Source organism: Babylonia areolata, chromosome 29 (assembly GCF_041734735.1).
Source record: "Babylonia areolata isolate BAREFJ2019XMU chromosome 29, ASM4173473v1, whole genome shotgun sequence".
Lineage (NCBI taxonomy): Eukaryota > Metazoa > Mollusca > Gastropoda > Neogastropoda > Buccinidae > Babylonia > Babylonia areolata.
Window position 1 is genome coordinate 26,431,495 of NC_134904.1, and position 17,387 is coordinate 26,448,881.

A 17,387-nucleotide genomic window follows, 5' to 3' on the forward strand; every position below is an offset into this window, starting at 1 on the left:
GTGAGGTTGTTTCGCTTTCAGTAGCATTCAGTGGCTTGCAAACTCAGTTGAACACCATACACATAGCAGCTCGTTCTCCCGAGACCTACCTCTGGCGTCAGTTTGACCAGGAGATTCCAGTCGAGAGAGAAGGAAAACAAATGGAGCTGCACGTCAGGATAGTCGGCCTGCCTCAGTGCCTCTGTGCTTCCAAAAAAAGCCAGAGTTTCCATTCCAACCGGAGAGCGCAGCACGCCTGGTGGACAGAAAGTACAGACTCTCTCTCTCTCTCTCTCTCTCTGTGCAGTTTCATGTATTTTGCGTAAATTACGTTCTCTAAATAATGACAGTTTATCTTTGTTCCTCAAGTCATTTGATTTACAGGTTCAACCCATTGTCCAGTACGGTACATAACCATGGGTCCTTGATACAACAATATGCCATTTTGAAAAAGTACACTCATTTGTTTTTAAAAAGGTTTTGGGGATTGAAATGCGAACGCCCAGTGATCTTGTAAATGGAGAAACCAATAGATATCCACTTTACATAAATTCTACGATACGTTGCATCAGATATTGGTTGAAGTCAACGAGAATGGATAACCATGGACTACCATGTAAAGTCTACAAAATGTTATATAATTTTGATTTTAAAAAAAGGTAAAAGAAATTGTGCGTCAAATATTCGATGTAAATTATACCAGTAAGGTTTTGGATATGTATGGATCAATCAAGGTGTCCAGGAAATCAAACAGTTTCTTACTGAATTTAAAGAAAGATGAATTGAGTGCAGATGGCAAGAATGGAACTCTCATATCGAAGATAACGACCGGTTTGAAATGTATTGAATATTTTGTGCTGCACATGAAGTGAAAACTTATTTACAAATCATCTCAGACAAACATTTAAAACTCACAATGGCAAGATTTAGATTAGGCATATCATAAATTGCTCAAGATTACTATCGTTATAGAAGACACACTAAGGTACTGCCCTCTGTGCAGAAGTGGGGTTGAAGATGAGATAGCACTTCATTTTATGTTGTCCTGCTTTTAGTAAATTAAGAGAACAGTATATTCCACTTAAGTATTATAAGTTTCTAAATCAGTTCCGGCTAAGGTTGTTCATGACATCTGATAAAGAAAGCATTGCAAGGAATTTTTTAAATAACTTACACACCATTTAAGTCACGGCCAATTATGATATCATAATTCCTTTGATAATTCCTTTGATAATTGTTTCGACTTGTGCACTTGAATGCTCAATAATGTTGTATACTGCACCCCTTCATGAGGGGCAATGGCTCACATGAATAATCATCCGAATCCGAATCTCTCAAGAGGCACAACGGACATCAAAAGCACTGTGAACTGCTCAACGGACATCAGAGGTCGACGAAAAGCTCTTAGACGACATCACAGACATTGTGAAACATTCGATCGAAAGCATCAGAGAAGCTATTGATACTGAACAAACACATCAGAGGCATATGAAATACCAACCGGAAGACATTAAAGATATAAAATGATCAACAGAAGACAACAGAGACACAATGATATGCTGAACAGACGTCAAACATACAATAAACTGCAACAACAGCTGATCAGACAGACTCCGCAATTCCAACAACGGCCATGTTAACAGCAAACCACCATTGCCGTTATCACTCCTCCTCCTACCCACCCTGCATCATCACCACCATCGCATAACCCCTACCTTCTCCAAACAAGTGGTATTTGAAATACTCGCTCCAGCTGGACAGTTTCGCTGGTGATATGTCAACAGACGAGTTGATACGAATGGCGTAATCCACAATAAGATGATCTTGTAGGTTGTCACCTACCGGAAGGTCTGCTTGTACTGGAATCTGCAGACATAGGATGGGAAAGAGGGAGATAATTAAGAAATAAACAAATCAGAGAGAAATGGCCGTGAAAACATTGAAGATGGAGGAAAGAGACCTGAAGATAATGAAAAGGAAGGCAGAATGCAGGTGAAGATGTTGAAAAGGAAATATTCCAAGCAAAATCCTTGTAAAAATCTTCTTACAATGAATCTCAGATGCAGCAGACAAACATCTCTAGATATTCACCCCGTGTGACACTGAGCAGTGTGCAGAGTGGCAGAGACAGCTCTACATCTACTCCGTAGATTTTGAGAAAGCTTTGACAGCATCCACAAGAAACGCCTGTGGCGTAAGTGTATATGAGATACCACAATATATCGTCCTTCTCATCTAGAGCTTTTACACCAGCTTCGCACGCAAAGTGGAAAACAGTGAACACGTACACAGTATCGAGGTGTGAAGACAGGAGTCAGGAATGGATGCATCTTGTCAACATTGCTCTTCAACATGCAAAGAACTACCGAAGATCGACTGAGAGGTATTAGATAAATCTTCCTCTCAACACCAGAATATCTTGACTTTGCAGGCGATGTAGCACTGGTCTCCCACACTCATCATCTCATGCGAGAGAAGCCAACCCTTGAATATATTGAAGAGGAAGACAGAAAGAGACTTGATACTGAAAAGGAAGGAAAGAAAGAACTGATCACGTACATCTCTCTCTAACTCACCCCAAAATCCTGCAGGTGCTCTCTAGGACCGATGCCAGACAACATCAGGAGGTGAGGAGATCCAATCGCTCCCGCAGACAGGATGACCTCCTTCCTGACCATGACCTCTTCCACCTTGTCCTTCCGGGTCACCTCCACTCCCTGCACTCGTCCATCTTTTAACAACACCTGCATACGTGTTTTGCTTGTCAGGGTCATGAAAGGTTGGAGGAGGGGGAGGAGGAGGAGGAGGAGGAAGGCGAAAACGAGGGGGGCGGGGAGAGTGGAGAAGGACCAGGAACACGAGCATCGAAAAGAAAATCCGTCATCATCATTAAAAACCGAACATACTGACAGGACTGAAAGGATACAGGCAAAGAAGATGATGAACAAGAAGAAGAAGGAAGAGGAGGAAGAGAAAGAGGAAAGAAAGAACGAAAGGTCGTGAAAGGAAGATGAACCCCCCCCCCCCCCCCCCCAGAAGACAATGTTTGTTATCTTTCTGATACAATTTTCTGCCTGTACCGTTGCCTTTACCCAACCATCACAGTAACCTCTAGCCAGACACTTAAAGGGAGACAAATCTTTCTGATAAGTTTCATCGAAAGTGACTCATCATTTAGTGCAGTTAAATTACATAATTATCTCAGCGATGTGCTCATCAAAGTCATGTGAAATATTGACCAGAAGACATTAAAGACATTATAAAATGCTCAAACGAAGACAACAGAAACAATTTTCTGCCTATCCCCCACCCTGACCACCCACCTTGCACCTGCAAAAGTAGGGACATCTGCAAAAAATATGCACTTGCGGGGAAAGAGACTGCTTGATATAGATTTGTTTCTGTTCTTATCCATCTGAAGCATTGCCAAATGACTGACAAGGAAAGTGGGCAGAGAGATGGGGTGGCTGAAACATTGCTGTTGCGTGAAACATTGCTATTCAATGAAAACATTATAAAAAAAAAACCGGGTTGAAATCTGGTTCTCTGGTGGAAACTTTCGCCTCGACTGGTGTGGACGTCTGGCCCTTAGAGGTGTCGATAATTACGGTTCGGGATTCGTCCTTTGCTGAGCCCCATTGTCTCAAACGTCATCGTTACCATGGGCCCGAGTAAGAACAGTATTTTGACCGTATATTGAGAGCGGTACAGAGCACACCCAGCGCTGGATTACTTCGGTTTCAGGTAGATATGGTTCCACACAGAAGGCACTAAATCGAAGAACATCAAAACGTCTTCAGACCATTTTAATTACGGAACCAGAGGAAGTTTTCCGCGTTATATGGGCGGTACTGTAAGGCGATAACTGATAAGCGTGCAATGGATTGGCAGAAAGCAGCAACACCGTCCTGTGGTATGGTACAGAATGTTGGTGAAGGAAGGAACGCTATGGCAGTGTTAAGCGATGAAAGCTATGTGGACAAAAAAACTGTTTTGTCTTTCTCTTGAACACTGAAGGCAAAGCGAATGGCAGGATTTCAAAACGTCCGTTTTTTTCGGAAGGACGGGAAACGAGAAATCAAGCCAATGTCAATGTCTACATTCCCAAGATGAGGAAGAACACGGATTCCCAGGGTGGTATACTGTGTGGTCTTTGTGAATTTTCATCTTTGACTGAAAATCAAAGGCACGCTCAAAGGCGGGGCCTTAAGATAAAGATGTAGAACACATCACGAGATGTTAGTTTCAGACCATGATTTGTACTGAGAGATCCTTTTCGATTGCAAAGTACCAGAAAAGAGCTCGGAAACAAGTGTGTGTGTTGGAGTGACTGCCACAGGTACCCCTTTTTCTCCCATCCCTTCTTCCCATTCACTTGATTAAACAGCAAGATCTGTGTGCTGGGTGGTATCCTGAATCACACCAAAAACTGTAGGCGGGCGTCGACTATGGTCGCCACCAGGGATTCACAGCGATGTACCCAGTGGTTGTGTTCTGTTGTTAGGCAGTACTGGTAGAGGATGCCCCTAAACAAGTACTCAGACGTTGTGAGACGGGAAAGAGGTAGCCTTTCAAATGTAATGACTCCACCCTCCTTTTCCTTCTTCTCTCTCTCTCTCTCTCTCTCTCTCTCTCTTTCTCTCTCCCCTGCAGTGCAACAACATATAACACACTGTGGGATCTCGCTTCTCATCATTTCCGTCATCCTCGTCATCACAATCGTCATCATCATCATCATTATTTCATTGTTGTTTCTTCTACTAAGTCCTTCTGCCCATGCCACTTATCCAACTGTGCATGGCAAAGTCCAAGCTGAGATATGTCAAAGATGTTTAGATTACTTAGGTAATATCAGCACAACCCACAAAATTATTACGATTTTTGAAAGGGGAGGAGGAGGAGGAGGAGGAGAGGAGAAGGAGGAGGAGGAGAGGAGGAGGAGGGGGAGGACAGCCCAGATCGAACTAGCAGCTGACCATCAAGTAAGATATGCGTTCTGGTGGACAAGAGTTGGAACGACGTGAAGGCGTCAATATACATACCATCAATACACAAGATAATGTCCACGGCGTGTTCGTTGATTGCTTCGTGCGCCAGACTACATGGTAACCACTGAATCCAAGTGACGTCTGTCCCTATCCGAGATGGCACGCAGTCTCTTCATACGGTAACACGGGCCTTTTTGTGACAGTTGTTTGGGAAGCTCTGAGGTGTCAAAATTCGTAGTGCTGCTTGTTTTATTTTGTCATTTCGCCCGAAAGGTAAGCTGTGCCGAAGGCATGGTACCTTATGTCGATGCTGGCAAAGGATAGCTTCACAAGACTGCTTCTGTGCACCACAATTTACGAAATTAGCAGGACGTCGTGACCTGTGACCTGCTCGCTTTGAAGGTCAGCGGAAGTATCCAAAGACAAGAATTGGTAGATACTTACGTCAAGTACTATGCCATCTGCCCAGCTAGATTTCCGGACACGGTGTGGTTGTTTCCACGCTGTTTTCTTGTTCTTCATGAACAAGAGAGTCAAGGAATATATCGCCTTGCGCCAGCGGACATTGAACATGAAGACGATGACAGACGGTGTCGTGGTAGGTTGTCTCCTCACGTACCTGTTTTGGGGCAGTTTTTTGCTACAGTGCGGAGACGTGGAACAGAACCCGGGACCACGAAAGGACAACTTGCGTCAGACCTGTCTGTCTAGTGGAGGTCGCAGTGCCAGCACAGAGAAGACCACAACTTCTTCACCTGTGACTTCTCAGCCTCCTGCCGCAGAGCCAACTCGGACCGAGCTGATGTTCATGCTTCAGTCTTTGCATGAAAAGTTTGATGTTATGCAAGAAGACATCAAGGACATCCGGGATGGCCACACCGCTCTGCAGGAAGAGGTCCAGTCCCTGAAGGAGGAAGTCACCGACCTACGTCGTGAAAACGAAGACATGAAGAAAAGAATGCAAGAAATGGAAAGGAAGGCAGACGACCTTGAGGGACGCTCGAAGAGAAATAACGTCATATTCTACGGTCTTTCAAGAAGTGACAAAGAGACACAGGCTGAATGCGAAGGTAGAGTCAACGACCTTGTGGTGGACACACTGGAGCTGTCTGGTGATATTCAATTCGACCGAGTCCACCGCTTGAACCCCCGGCCCAACTCACCCGTCATCGCGCGCTGTACCTTTTTCAGGGACAAGGAGGCGATCCTCAAAGCCAAATCCAAACTGAAGGGCAGCAATATCTTCATTGGGGAGGACTTTTCTCTACGAGTCAGGGAGGTGAGGAAGAAGCTGTCGCCACACCTGAAGAAGGCCAGGAGTGAGGGCAAACGAGCGACCATGATTTTCGATCACCTCCTGATCGATGGGAAAAAGTTCTACCTTGGGGAGGGGGACTCTCTTAGGGGAACGGACTAGGGGGGTGGCCTGCCTGTCTCGACACCGGTGACAACTGTAAAATGTGCACGAGATAGCTGTGCTGAATCAGTGAACTGGAGCGGGGTCAGTGACGAGAGCACAGTGAGTACAGAACCGGTTGACATTGTAAACATTGGATCTGCGGTGGCCCAGGGGTTGGGGGCAAATATTAACGTTGAGGAACATGTGCTTCATTCTGTCAGTGTACTTAATTCTGAAAATGTAAATGTTATTACTGGGGAGTCTGATGTTGTTTGTAATGTTGCTTCCAATGTAGTTAGAAGTAATATTCATGCAGAGATAGGATTCAAATATGTGTCACAAGTGCAAATTCTTGACCAACTGACAGATGAGATTGATGTAAGTGTTGCTGAGGAGTCATCTGAAAAGGGTAATGTTAACAGAGAGAAAAATTGTAATGAGGGGTCATCTCAAAAGGGTAATGTTAACAGAGAGCAAAATTGTACTGAGGGGTCATCTCAAAAGGGTAATGTTAATAGAGAGAAAAATTGTACTGAGGGGTCATCTCAAAAGGGTAATGTTAATAGAGAGAAAAATTGTACTGAGGGGTCATCTCAAAAGGGAAGCGAAAACAATGAGAGGAGGTGCAGTGAACATTGCGGCATAATGGATGAACGAGGGGGTGGAAGTGCTCAGCTGACTAAAAAAGGAAGAGTTTGTATGAATGAAAGAGAGTTACATGTTAGTGACTGTGGCTGTGCAGGAGAGCATGGGCTTTGTGTTTCATTTCTGCACTGGAATATAAATGGACTTCTATCCAAAGTTAACGATAAAGAGTTTCTGTCTTTTTTGTCAACATTTGATTTCATTTGCCTGGTAGAAACTTTTGTGGAAGATTTTCAAAATATTGCATTTGCAGGTTTTTCTCTTTTTTGTAAACCAGCGGTTCGATTTACCAAACAGGGTAGACGCTCAGGTGGTATAATATGTCTTATAAGAAACAAGTTTATATCTTATGTACAGGAAATTAAGACGAATTCCCCAAATGTTCTTGTGTTTCTGATTGATGGCAAATTGTTTGGTTTGCTTGAAGATGTAATATATGTGTGTTCATATGTGCCGCCTGAGGGTTCTCCTTACTATACTTATTTTGACATTGATAATGGTATATGTGCACTTGAAGAGTGTGTTTTTGATTGTATGCTTGAATATCATGATGCGTATGTAATTTTGTCTGGCGACTTGAATAGCAGAATTTCCAACCTTTCTCAGGATATTTTTGATGGGAATGATATACACAGTAAACAGTTTAGAAGTAATTCCATGTTTGTTGACAGCAGCAGAAAATCATCAGACAATGTAGTTAACAGTTATGGGAAATGTTTGTTAAATATGTGTACTGCACTTAATTTATGCATTATGAATGGTATATGCAATGGAGATACTGAAGGTCAGTATACTTACATATCAGAAACAGGTAATAGTGTCAATGATTATTCTCTGATGTCTATGGATTTGTTTCTCATTGTTTTTTTCCACTTGCAAATTGATAGTAACAGAAAGAATAGAATCAGATCACCAACCCATTGAACTATATTTAAGATTTGGAGACAGAGTAAATGCTACATGTATGCACACATTGGATGGAAACCAGTTTACTGAAAAGTTTATGTGGAATAGTAATTTACATGGTACTTACACTCAGGCAATGAGTTCTGATGAAACACTACTAGTACTAGATCGTGCAACATATTTGATAGATTATGATTGTAATGCTGCATTGAACATGTTTAATGATTGCCTTAAGGTGCATGCAGAATGTATGAAAAAGAAAATTAATCTAACAATGCATGATAAACATAATGACTGGTATGATAGGGAATGCAGAGTAAGCAAGTTGAAAGCTAGAAGATTACTGAGGACTTTTAATCGTACCAAAGACAAAACTGATGGTGATGCCTACTGCGTGGCAAGAAGAGAGTATAAAAATCTGATTAAAAGAAAAGAAAAGGAATATAATGATTTGTTACTTGATAAACTTATATGTGCAGTAAATAATCAAAGAGAATTTTGGGAAACTGTACATAAAATTTCATTTAAAAGAAAACAAGTTCGAAGCGATTTAACGGTTGATGACTGGTTTAGACATTTCAAATGTTTACTTGAATTACAGACTTCTGCAAATGAAAGCTTTATAATTGAAGATGAAAATGATCAAAACTATAATGATAATAGTGTTGTGGACATTAGTTCCATGAACCGACCAATATCCAAAGAAGAAGTTTTACTTGTTATCAGAAATTTAAAAAATGGTAAAGCTGCAGGACCAGATGAAATTATCGGGGAAATGTTGAAATATGTTGGGGATGTAGTGGCTGATTTTTTTGTAAAGCTTTTCAATGCATTATTTGATAAGGGTATTTTTCCAGAAAACTGGACAGATTCTGTTGTAATCCCTTTGTTTAAAAAGGGTGATTTAAATAACCCAAGTAATTACCGAGGTATCTCATTGTGTGATATAAGTAGCAAAATGTATAGTACGATTATAAATAACAGACTTCAAGAATTCATAAATGAGTATAATCTGACGGGTGAATATCAAGCAGGATTTAAAAGGGGTTATTCGACTGTTGATCATATGTTTACGTTGATGGCACTAGTACAAAAACAATTCTCTTTTAATCGCAAATTATATGTTGCCTTTATTGACTTCGAAAAAGCATTTGACTCCATTGAGAGAAATTTATTGTGGCCTATTCTTTTGAAAAACGGTATCAGAGGTAAGATTTTTCGTTGTATTTATAGTATGTATACCAATGTTAAAACCAGAATTAGATGTGGTGCTAAGCTAACAGACTATATTAGTTGTACCCGCGGTGTCAAACAAGGCGATGTCTGCAGTCCTGTTCTGTTTTCATTATTCATTAATGAATTAGCATTAGAAGTGATCAGAGAGGGTAGGCATGGTGCTATGTTTATGCCTAATTATTTTGAACTGTTTATATTATTATTAGCTGATGATGTTGCTTTATTATCAGAAACTATTATTGGTTTACAAACACAGCTTAATAGTCTATATCATGCAGCTTCAGCTCTACACTTGAAAGTAAACATGGATAAAAGTAATATCATTGTATTTAGGAAAGGGGGGTATTTAGCCGCTAGGGAAAGGTGGACATATAATGGTATTGTTATGCCAGTTATTAATGCATATAAATACTTAGGAATTTACTTCTCCACTAGACTGAGTTTTGTGGCAGCCTGTAACAATCTTTGTAGCAGAGCAAAAAATGCTTTATTATGCATATTGCAAAAGTTATCAAAGTTAAAATGTAATTCTTTAAATACTTATTTGAAATTATTTGACTCACAAATTCAACCAGTAGTACAGTATGGTGCTGAGATATGGGGACTTGACAGAGCAGCATTTAATTGTGAAAAGGTTCATTTATTTGCATTAAAAAGATATTTGGGTGTAGAAACACGAACACCTAATGATTTTGTATATGGAGAAACAAACAGGTATCCTATTTATATAAATTCAGTTATGAAGTGCATTAAATACTGGCTAAAATTAGTAAGAATGCATGAGTCTAGATTACCTCACAAAGCCTACAAAATGTTATTCGATCTTGATGCACGTGGTAAAACAAACTGGGCTACTAACATACGTTCTAAGTTGTTCATGTTTGGTTTTGGTTATGTATGGCTTAACCAAGGTGTGGAAGGGATTGATGAGTTTCTTCGGGTTTTCAAGGAAAGGTTAATTCTGTGTAGATGGCAAGAATGGGACTTTCATGTAAAAAATAGTGAAAGATTTAATGTTTACAGAACTTTTTGCACTATACCTGATATCAAAACATATTTACTAATGAATCTAGATAGATATTTAAGGTATACAATGACAAGATTCAGACTGGGCATTTCCGATATTGCTGAACATAGTTATCGTTATAGAATGCAGAACGAGGCTGACTTATTATGTCCACTTTGCCAGATGGAGAAAGAAAATGAGGTGCATTTTGTTCTGTCCTGCCCTGTCTTGTATAATTTAAGAGTACAGTACATACCATTGAAATATTTTAAGTTCCCAAGTCAGTTTAGACTGTCGTTACTTATGGCATCAGCGCATGAACAAACTATTAGAAACCTATCAATTTATCTGTATAAATCGTTTAAGCTCCGATCTGTTCTTATGTCTTAGTGTATCCAGTAACGACTACATACGGACGATGTGTATAACGTAACTGAGTGTCATTAGCTACGCATGTAAGAGTTATCATTTAGCGTATATCATATATCATTTAAGTGTATAAATGTCATTTGAATACAATATGTTTCATGATGTGCATTATGTATTACTAAGGTGAGGACATAAATATTACTTAAAATTAAGGTATGTTATATTTATATTATCTGAACGAATGTCATTTTTCAATGCACGATGCAATGTTTATGAAGAAATTGTGACACCCTTTCATAAGGGGCAATGGCCTATAAATGAATAAACCATTCATTCATTCATTCATTCTTTCTCTCTCCCCCCCCCTCTCTCTCTCACCTTAGTGACATGCGCATTGACGACAACATGCAGGTTGGGTCTGTGCAGCACAGGACGGAGAAAGGCTTTCGATGAGCTATAGCGGACCCCTGACCCTTGAGAGGTTTGGGACTTGAAAAACCCTGCAGTGCAACAACATATAACACACTGTGGGATCTCGCTTCTCATCATTCCCGTCATCCTCGTCATCACAATCGTCATCATCATCATCATTATTTCATTGTTGTTTCTTCTACTAAGTCCTTCTGCCCATGCCACTTATCCAACTGTGCATGGCAAAGTCCAAGCTGAGATATGTCAAAGATGTTTAGATTACTTAGGTAATATCAGCACAACCCACAAAATTATTACGATTTTTGAAAGGGGAGGAGGAGGAGGAGGAGGAGAGGAGAAGGAGGAGGAGGAGAGGAGGAGGAGGGGGAGGACAGCCCAGATCGAACTAGCAGCTGACCATCAAGTAAGATATGCGTTCTGGTGGACAAGAGTTGGAACGACGTGAAGGCGTCAATATACATACCATCAATACACAAGATAATGTCCACGGCGTGTTCGTTGATTGCTTCGTGCGCCAGACTACATGGTAACCACTGAATCCAAGTGACGTCTGTCCCTATCCGAGATGGCACGCAGTCTCTTCATACGGTAACACGGGCCTTTTTGTGACAGTTGTTTGGGAAGCTCTGAGGTGTCAAAATTCGTAGTGCTGCTTGTTTTATTTTGTCATTTCGTCTTGGTAAGATTTGTTATTTTTTGTCAACGAGCACACATGTTCAGTTCGTGTTCCTGACATGTTCTTCAAGAAAAGTCAATGTCAAAATGATCCACTATCTTTTTGTCTGCACGTATCAGTCCTAAATATCACTGACTCAGTTTCAGTTTCAGTAGCTCAAGGAGGCGTCACTGCGTTCGGACAAATCCATATACGCTACACCACATCTGTCAAGCAGATGACCGACCAGCAGCGTAACCCAACGCGCTTAGTCAGGCCTTGAGAGAAACAAAAATCACTGACTATGGTTCGTAAACACACACACACACACACACGCGCGCGCGCGCGCGCGCGCGCGCGCTTGTGAACTTGAACATTATTCCACATATCCATATTCCCCTGTAATATTCATTGCAGGAACCTGGGACATGTGTCACGTATAGAATTTTCTCAGGTTCATTGCCACATTGATATCTAATTACATTGCAGGATGGGTAACAGTGTCAATAGTCTTTTTTTCGTACGTCAAGAGTAAATAACAAGTTGTTTTCTTTTCCTATTAGTTCCCGTACCACATACAATGTGTTGCCTTTGTAGGACCAAAAGGGGCGTGACAATTGTATCCTCTGAACGCCAAATGGAGCAGAGGGACTGGACAATTCTGTAAGTGAAACCAAAGAGTACTGCGCTGTACTGATCGTGGTGGATCCATTGGAATCCAGAAGAGGGTTATTGCCTATCATGGTGGCTCCACTAGAATCCACAAGACGGTTGTTACCTATCATGGTAGCTCCATTGGAATCCAAAAGACGGTTATTACCTATCATGGTAGCTCCATTGGAATCCACAAGAGGGTTATTACCTATCATGGTAGCTCCATTGGAATCCACAAGAGGGTAGCCCAGTTACTGTCCTGCCTGACGAATGACGTCAGTCAGTGGACATGTGTTTGGTACCTCCACTTTAAGGGGTCCTCCAGTGCTGTGGTACTCTGGTTCACACACACACACACGCGCGCGCGCAAACAAGTTATAGAAATAAATAAACAATGAAGTAAGTAAAGATAACATTTGCATATCATTAGAGGACTCTCTTTAGTGATGAAGGATAGGATGTATTAAAGCTTCTCCCAGAAGAATTTCGCTCGTCATTGCCTTTGACGACGGCGACGATGACGATGATGAGGATGATAAAGTACATACAAGAGTCTTTTGATGGAGATCAGGGATAGCTTATATTTCTTTTAAGTCTTAATCAATATTGATATATTTTTATGAGATGTTTGGATGAACCCTGAAATAAATACTAATTCACTAACGTTTTGTATGACTTCTTGTTTGCTTAGTTTTTTTAAAGGTTGGATTATTTAACTCAGTAATATATTTGCAACATATTCGTTGTTTTTTGTTGTTGTTTCTTATAGATTGATGAAGCATAAAAACAGTCACATCTTTCAAAATGTTTTCCTGTTTTTTTCCTTTTCAAAATAATGCATTACCTACACTGACAGGTCAAGACAAGAACATCAAACACAGTATACATGATTAAAAATAGAGAGATTGGTTAATGAAGTGGCAACCAACTGTCTAAAGGGGCTTGCTTGTATCCTGTCACATTGACCTATAATCACGTTTTCAACGGCTTTAAGTTTGGAAAAAAATATTAGTTTCAATCAGTGTGGGTATTTATCTCAGAGTCTGATGATATTTGTGGAAAAAAACCTGCTGAAATAATTTCCTTTATCTTGTTATCCTGAACTGGTGTTAACGTCAAACTATTCAACCATTTTCAAAGGATATTCAAACCATGCATCCATTGTTCAAAGCGGAAATTTGCAAGATATTCTGTCCATGATCACACTGAGAGACACAAGGATGAACAGACAGACAGACAGACCAACCAATAGAAAGATACACACACACGTGACACGGTTCTGGTATCATGGTTTTCCCCAAAAAACAGAAAAGAAAGTCATCAACCAACCAAAACGACTACAGCAATCTTCCAAGTCTTGCATGACGTTCAGAACGAAAACTTGTGACTACAAACGCAAACAATTATACCTCACTGTTTCAAAACTATAATTAGATTATGGAAGTATTAGCTAAAGGTGTCTCACCCTCTCTCCCCTCTCCAAACTCATCCTTCATAACCCCTTGAAACACTGAAACACAAACCTGACTTTTGGAGTTCGGGATCCTGCATGTCCTCTGATTTCAGAAAGTAGGGCAGCACTTCCTTATAGCTCCAACCTTTAGCGCCGCCCTTGACCCAGTTATCGTAGTCATGGCGACTGCCGCGCACAAGAAGCATGCCGTTGATGCTGGAGGAACCTCCCAACACTTTGCCTCGGGGCCAGTAAGATTTCTGGTCAACACACATTGACGAGAATTACACCATCATTTAGAGAACAAAGTCAGTTAAAAACAACCACCACCAATTAAATGAACGGCTGGAAATTCGCAGTTAAATGCCGACCTTGCAAAGTGGGTAACACCCATCTACAATTGCTGCATCTTTTTCTTCTTCTTTTTCTTCTTCCTTTAGTATGAAGAAGCAACACTGGTGCTCACGATGAGTGTCTTTTGAAAAGATAACATTTACTTTCAAACCATTGAAACAACCATCATGAGAAGTTTTTATCCATGCAATAAAAAGAAAATATTTATGACTATGTTGCAATGATTAAAGGTGGGTGGGTGTATAAAAGGGGTCATGAATATTGCTCTTGAAAGATTGTGGTGATTCACAGTACCTCTTTGAAAAATGGTTCACACATTACTTCTGTCGTTGATGCTGTGTGTACTTGTCTGACGTTGGGTAGGCGAACGGATTTGTACTTGTCTGACATAGGGCAGGTGAACGGATTTGTACTTGTCTGACATAGGGCAGGTGAACGGATTTGTACTTGTCTGACATAGGGCAGGTGAACGGATTTGTACTTGTCTGACATAGGGCAGGTGAACGGATTTGTACTTGTCTGACATAGACCAGGTGAACGGATTTGTACTTGTCTGACATAGACCAGGGGAACGGATTTGTACTTGTCTGACATAGACCAGGTGAACGGATTTGTACTTGTCTGACATAGACCAGGTGAACGGATTTGTACTTGTCTGACATAGGGCAGGTGAACGGATTTGCACTTGTCTGACATAGACCAGGTGAACGGATTTGCAACTACCTTTATAAGGGTTTATTTCTTTATACCTTTGATTTACCTGTGTGAAGTAATGACTTCATTTTGTGCGTCTTTCTCTCCCTGAGAGCAACAATACTTAAATGATGTTCGATATTTCTCCCTCTTTCGTTGCTCCCACCTATTTTCATAGAACTGACCTGCTCAGGATAGGCAAAAAGAGCGTTTTCCTGAGGCTGGGTGTAGAAACGCCAGTTGTGCTGCTCACTGAAGTAGTTAGCAAATCCGCCCATGGGGACTGAAATGGAGGAGTCTCCTCTGTCATCCCCACCCGCCTCCAACAGCAGCACGTGCGTGTGTGGATCTTCTGACAGCCGATTGGCCAGCACACAGCCCGCTGACCCCGCCCCCACTGGAGGACAGAAGCAAAGAGAAGGGAAGGGAGGCAGGGGTGCCGGTAGGTGTTAGAGACAGAAGGAAACAAAGAAACAGAAACATAATTTTATTGACAAGTTCATATATCACTTCACTTAGCATGTTAGCAAGCGTGACAAGTGGTTCATTCGTCATTTGATTTTGTTTTCGTTATCTGGGAAAAACCTTGAACAAAATTCAACAAACACAATACAGATGACTATCGCGCGTGCACACACACACACACACACACACACAGGAACTGACCTATGATGTAATCATACTCTGAATCCATGTCCTCTGTCAGAGGAAGCAGAGCAGGGGAGAGCACTGTGTTCAACACCAGTCCCACCACCACCACCCCAACCACAGCCACGCTGCCCGTCACCACTGCTGACCCTGGCATGTCTGGTCTTCTGCACGACACACGAGGTCACGACCTGAATATATTTACATATATTTCTGGGTCTTCTGCACGACACACGAGGTCATGACCTGAATATATTTACATACATTTCTGGGTCTTCTGCACGACACACGAGGTCACGACCTGAATATATTTACATATATTTCTGGGTCTTCTGCACGACACACGGGGTCATGACCTGAATATATTTACATACATTTCTGGGTCTTCTGCACGACACAGGGAGTCATGACCTGAATATATTTACATATATTTCTGGGTCTTCTGCACGACACACGGGGTCACGACTTGAATATATTTACATATATTTCTGGGTCTTCTGCACGACACAGGGGATCATGACCTGAATATATTAGCATATATTTCTAGGTCTTATGCATGACACACGGGGTCACGACCTGAATATATTTACATATATTTATGGGTCTTCTGCACGACACAGGGGGTCATGACCTGAATATATTTACATATATTATTCATGGGTCTTCTGCACGACACATGAGGTCATGACCTGAATATATCTACATATATTTCTGGATTCTTCTGCACGACACACAGGGTCATGACCTGAATATATTTACATATAATATTTCTGGATCTTCTGCACGACATACGGGGTCATGACCTGAATATATTTGCATATATTTCTGGATCTTCTGCGTGACACACGGGGTCATGACCTGAATATATTTGTGTATATTCTTGGGTCTTCTGCTTGACACACGGGGTCATGACTTGAATATATTTGCATATATTTCTGGGTCTTCTGCTGGACACATAGGGTCATGAGCTGAATATATTCACTCTACATATATTTCTGGATTCTTCTGCATGACACACAGGGTCATGACCTGAATATATTTGCATATAATATATCTGGATCTTCTGCACGACATATGGGGTCATGACCTGAATATATTTGCATATATTTCTGGATCTTCTGCATGACACATGGGGTCATGACCTGAATGTATTTGTGTATATTCTTGGGTCTTCTGCTTGACACACGGGGTCATGACTTGAATATATTTGCATATATTTCTGGGTCTTCTGCTGGACACACGGGGTCATGAGCTGAATATATCTACATATATTTCTGGATTCTTCTGCACGCCACACAGGGTCATGACCTGAATATATTTGCATATAATATATCTGGATCTTCTGCACGACATATGGGGTCATGACCTTAATATATTTGCATATATTTCTGGATCTTCTGCGTGACACACGGGGTCATGACCTGAATAAATTTGTGTATATTCTTGGGTCTTCTGCTTGACACACGGGGTCTTGACTTGAATATAATTGCATATATTTCTGGGTCTTCTGAATGGCTCATGGGGTCATGACCTGAGCATATCCATATATGACATTTTTGGGTCTTCTGCAAGGTTTGGGAATTTTCTCTCCACAAAATGCAGCTGTGGCCTAAATATATTTACCTATATGGTGTCATAGTGTGAATATGATAATTATATAACAATACATAGTGGTGGTGGTAGTAGTAGTAGTTGTAGCAGTAGTTGGTGTCAGATCAGGGGCATAGCCCTTGCTACTGGTACCATGTAACCCACTACTACCTGCCGCATGCTAAGTCTCCCAACGACGGACCAGGCGGAGGAGGAAACCTTTCCTTATGGCTGTGAAGGCGGAAGAGGATGACCAAAGTGCAGCGGGAGCTCTTATCCATGGCTGGAAGTCCCCCTAGGAGACGGAGCTCTGAAGAAAAAACCTGCACCTGCCGAGGCCGTCCTACACGTGGCAGTATCTGCACCTATGGGACTGTGAG

At 41.3% G+C, this 17,387-nt stretch overlaps 1 pseudogene across 1 annotated transcript in view; it reads right to left on the minus strand.

Moving 5' to 3' along the window:
* Nucleotides 1-15,573, minus strand: part of LOC143274626 (glucose dehydrogenase [FAD, quinone]-like) — a 46,365-nt pseudogene extending 30,792 nt beyond the window's left edge. Inside the window, exons 1-9 of the transcript XR_013053293.1 lie at nt 15,436-15,573; nt 14,955-15,166; nt 13,793-13,982; nt 12,538-12,606; nt 12,394-12,477; nt 10,907-11,028; nt 2,556-2,723; nt 1,695-1,845; nt 90-235 (exon numbers count right to left, since the gene is read on the minus strand). The product of XR_013053293.1 is annotated as a glucose dehydrogenase [FAD, quinone]-like (transcript). The remainder of the gene's footprint in view (nt 1-89; nt 236-1,694; nt 1,846-2,555; nt 2,724-10,906; nt 11,029-12,393; nt 12,478-12,537; nt 12,607-13,792; nt 13,983-14,954; nt 15,167-15,435) is intronic.
* Between the last annotated feature and the right edge of the window lie 1,814 nt (nt 15,574-17,387).